This window comes from Saimiri boliviensis, chromosome 21 (genome assembly GCF_048565385.1).
Source record: "Saimiri boliviensis isolate mSaiBol1 chromosome 21, mSaiBol1.pri, whole genome shotgun sequence".
Taxonomy (NCBI): Eukaryota; Metazoa; Chordata; class Mammalia; order Primates; family Cebidae; genus Saimiri; species Saimiri boliviensis.
Window position 1 is genome coordinate 21,769,830 of NC_133469.1, and position 4,845 is coordinate 21,774,674.

The 4,845-nt window shown below is 46.9% G+C and overlaps 1 non-coding gene across 1 annotated transcript; it reads right to left on the reverse strand.

The window, feature by feature from the left end:
• Positions 1 to 1,689: 1,689 nt before the first annotated feature.
• Positions 1,690 to 1,830, reverse strand: LOC141582666 (U4 spliceosomal RNA). The gene has a single exon (XR_012515547.1). It is a non-coding gene; the product is annotated as a U4 spliceosomal RNA (small nuclear RNA).
• Positions 1,831 to 4,845: the final 3,015 nt, after the last annotated feature.

Genomic DNA, 4,845 nt, shown 5'->3' on the forward strand with positions numbered 1-4,845 from the left:
ACCAGCCTCCCCTTACCTAAGCTTACAGACAGCCCAGATCCCGCCTGATAAATTTTAACACACACAGTTCTCGATGGCAGGACTTAACAGATGCAAAACTCGAAGGCAACGATTGTCTCAATTCCTTGGTGTCTCAGAAACTAAAACACTGCCTAGCACAGGTGCACCATCAACCTTATTATTAAATATGCTCTATATTTTATTCATCTTTGATTGTGGAAGTGATGTGATAAACACTGTGGACTAATGACCTTTGAGATCTCTTCACGGGATCCTATCTGGACCCCCAGATCTGCCAACACAGAGAAGGCACCCATAAACATGTGCAGGACAGAGGTGAGATAAAACTGTCTCTCAGCCTTCAAAGTGGTCTGGCAGTCACAAGAACGGCCACGTAGGGTCTGGCCCATATGAGGAGTCAGGTTTTCAGCTTGAGGCACCCCACTGCACCTGCAAAACCGAGTTGTGCTTAACAAAGAATAATCAGCCAGCCTACTCTCTTTAATGAAAGATTCTCCCTGGGGCCTGAAAGCTTGGGGGGGATTACTCCTCCCTCCTCAGGCTTGGTCCCAAGGTACAAGACCACGTGCACCAGCAGTGTGGGTCAGCAAATGAGCAGAAGCCAGAAAAGGGCAGTCCGGAAGACAAGGACCCCTTGAAGATCAAGAGAGAGGCCATTTAGGTACCACGGAGGAGTTACGTCAGACCGGAACACGTCCCATTTACAGGAGACTAGAAAACCTCAGCCTCACCCTCACTTGGGGCTGATACCATTTTAGGCCTCAGCCCGTCTGCACCCAGGTGCTCATGAAAACAGCATGTTGCTCCACACCACCTCAAGCTGTTTACTGGTGCTCTCAGGGTTCAAACCAATAATAGAGCCTTGTGCCTAATATCTCAGGTGGTAATCCAAGAGCGATATCTGCGTGACACGCCTCCTCCTTCACCCTCCATATCTAAGTGATCACCAAGGTTGCAAGCTAGCCAGGCAAGGTAGCTCATGCCTGTCAGCCCAGTACTTTAGGCGGCTGAGGCACGTGGATCACCTGAGGTCAAGAGGTCAAGACTACTCTGGCCAACATTGAAAAAGCCTGTCTCTACTAGAAATTCAAAAATTAGCCAGTGTGGTGGCAGACGCCTGTAATCCCAGCTATTCAGAAGGCTGAAACAGGAGAATCACTTGAACCTGGGAGGCACAGGCTGCAGTGAGCCAATATCACGCCGTTTCACTCCAGCCTGGGCAACAGAGCAACACTCAGTCTCAAAAAAAAAAAAAAAAGAAAAAAGAAAAAAAGAATTAGTATAATTTTGTCTGCAGAAGAGGGGTCTTGTCCCAGACCCCAGCAACAGGATTTTGGGTCTCACACGAAATGGAATTTATGGCAAGTCGCACAGTCTAGTGACATTAAAAGAGTTTATTCGCCACTACTAAGTGACAGAGCAGGGAGTCCTCAGAAAGCAAGAGGAGGAACGCAGCTGTTTTAAAGAACAAAATTTTTTTTCAGACGGAATTTTACCCTTGTCACAATGACATGATCTTGGCTCACTAAAACCTCTGCTTCCTGGGTTTAAGGATTCTCCTGCCTCTACCTCCCAAGTAAGGATTACAGATGTGCACCACCACGTCCAGCTAATTTTTTTATTTATTTTCTATTTTATTTTTTTTGTTTGTTTAATTTTTTTATTCCATCCCTGTAGAGTCTTCCAAAAATTGCCAATGCTTACTATATTTCCAGTCATCACAGCGGGGTATTGGGGAAAGTTTTCAATTAGCAATAATCACACCTCAGATAAACCTCACTGCCTATGATACTGCCACTGTGCAAAGCTATTTTTTTTAATGTATTTTTAGTAGAGACTGGGTTTTACCATGTTGGCCATGCTGGTGTCCAACTCCTGGCCTCAGGTTATCTGCCTTCCTTGGCCTCCCAAAGTACTGGGATTACAGGTGTGCTTACTTAAGGTAAACATTAAGTAATCACACCTGTAACCCCAGCACATTAACGTACAAACAGAATTACTTAATGTTTGTTTATGTAGGTTTTTAAGAATAGTGTTGTCTCTTATGAATGATTGTGATCAGTTTCTGTCAGGCTATTTGTATTGCTCCTTTTCTCTGTTACTATTGATTTGAACAATAATTTAGGAGTGTACTATTATGTTTAAAACTTATTTTTAAATTAAGAATGCTTTTTGCTTAAAGTACTGGTATAATTTTATAAGTTTTGGGTCTGTACTTAGTTATTAACTTGTTCCTGCAACCATAAATATTTTATGACCAAAGGTACTCAGTCCCTAAATACATAATTCAACAGATTTAACCTGTGTGTGTGTGTGTATGTGTGTGTGTGAGAGAGAGAGAGAGAGAGAGATAGAAAGAGAAAGAGAGAAAGAGAGAGAGAGAGAGAGAGAATGTGTCTCACTCTGTCTCCCAGGCTTGAGTGCAGTGGTGTGAGCATGATGGCTGGTTCACTGTGGCCTCAAACCCCTGAGCTCAAGTGATCCTCCAACCTCAGCCTTCTGTGTAGTTGGGACCACAGGCACGAGCCACCATGCCAACTAATTTTTATATTTTTTGTAGACATGAGGATCTCGATATTTTCCCAGGCTGGTCTTGAACTCCTGATCTCAATTGATCCTCCCGCCTTGGCCTTTCAGAGTGCTGGGATCACACTCGTGAGCCCTGCACCCTGCCCAGATATAGCTTTTTCTAAAGCTTTTATTTAAAATAAAGTCACTATGGTTAAGATGCCTCTGACAGTTTGCATTTTATGCGCAAAGACTATGTTAAGTGAATTTTTCCATCAGTTGTAAAACGTGCATCCATGTTTATCTCATTCCTATGGTTTCCAATTAATTGTCCCTTCTTCGTTTTTGGAAACACATCAGCTAGTGGGCTCCATGTCAGTTTGCATTTCCAGAACGTCAGCGCTGAACACTCTGCTCTTCGACTTCAAGTGGTGCAGAGGGACGGCCACCAGAGGGCGCGCGGCCTCAGCCCTGCAGTGCCCCCGGTCACCAGCAGAGGGCGCGCTGGAGCAAGGCGGTGTAACTGCCTGGTGGCCAAGCTCCTCTAACAATCAGAAGCCCGGCTTTACAGAGGCTGACAACTCCAGATACGACATGTGAAAGGGTCTTGAGTTTACAGTTCTAGAAATTACATGGGAAAGGGTCTTGGTCCATGGAGTAGGTGTGGGGTGGGGGCCTGAACTCGTGTAAGTTAAAACAACACCTTCTGGAAAGATTCCCCCATGCCATGCCTGAGATCTATAAGGTGGCACCCGGTCAGCCAGCCTTTACTTCTATTGAAGTACAGTGTAAAAGTCAAGGGGGAGGTGATCTTAGATGCTTGGGTCTCCTTCCTCACCAGGTCACCTCCTCCCTGCACACGGCCACTCTCCCACCTGGGCTACTTTCCAGTCTCACTCACAATTGCTCTGAGCAACTGAGGAAAGAGGACAGCTGTGGAGCCTCTCCCTTGTCCAAGTCACTCTGCTGAGAGACCTGATAACTCGTCTCACTGGACCCTGGACTGCCCTGGGAAGAATAACTCTGCCCCTGTATTTCAGACAAAGACTATGAGGTGGTCAGGCACGGTGGTTCACATCTGTAATCCCGTCACTCTGGGAGACCGAGACAGGTGGATCATGAGGTCAGGAGTTCAGGACCAGCCTGGCCAAGATGGAGAAACCCTGTCTCTACTAAAAACACAAAAATTAGATGGGCGTGGTGGCGGGCAGCTATAATCCCAGCTATTCAGGAGACGGAGGCAGGAAATTGCTTGAACCTGGTGTCAGGTCTCCATATGCAAACCTGGAACCTGAAAGTCTGAAGTCCTGCTTGCCTCCTGATCGTCTCCCACCACCCCCCTACCTGCGTTCACCATTGTCACTTAGCGCCCAGCAGAGCTTCCCCAGACAAACCCCTCACCCAACCCTGCCATCTCAACTCTTCTTATGAATGTGAATACCCCTCACTCATCCTGTCATTTTAACTGCTCTTCTGCCTCACCCCAGCCACCACTGTAACTGAACTTGTGGTCATGTATACTCCTTGCCCCTACCCACCACTGTAACTGATCTTACTCTGTAAATTTCCACTGCCCACCCCAAACCTATAAAACCAACTCCCATCCCACTACCCTTTGCTAACGCCATTTTTGGTCTTAGCTGACCTGCATCCAGGTAAACGAACAGCCACGTTGCCCACAAAAGCCTGTCTGGGGGGCATCTTCATTCAAAGCGTGAATATTTAACATATTGGTACCAAAACCCGGGATGGGGGAACTCCTACAGGAGACCAAACTCCCGTCTCTGCTCTTGTGCTCCCTCCATGAAGAGATCGACCTACCGACCCAGGTCATCAGACCAGCCCACACACACCCCACCAGCTGTTTTGGTAAGCAGTCTCATTATTTGCTTTCCCATTCTTTTATCTTTTCCTTTCCACTTCCTCCCCCTCTCGGTTTTGCCATTTTTCCACCACAAACACAAGAAAAATCAGGTAAACCAGGTTCTTCCGTGAGGTTTGGGACCCGAAAAACCCTCTATAGGTCACGGATTCAGAGACCCAGGTTCCCCAGGGGTTGGGCTATTGTGGATACCTTTATCCTAGTCACTCGCCCGCCAGGCTCAGGGCTGATATTGGTGGCAGATCAACATACAGGATGCTCTCTTTGACCACTCACCAACGACGAGGTTCAACCCAGGCTCACCGAGAGGTGCCTGTTGAGCGGCTGGGTGTAAGCGGCAATAGCCGCCATTTTGTGATCTGTTGAGGTTTGCACAAGTTAAGTTTCAGTTCCTGCTTCCTGCCGACAAGTTTCAGTTTAATGTTTGCTGTTGA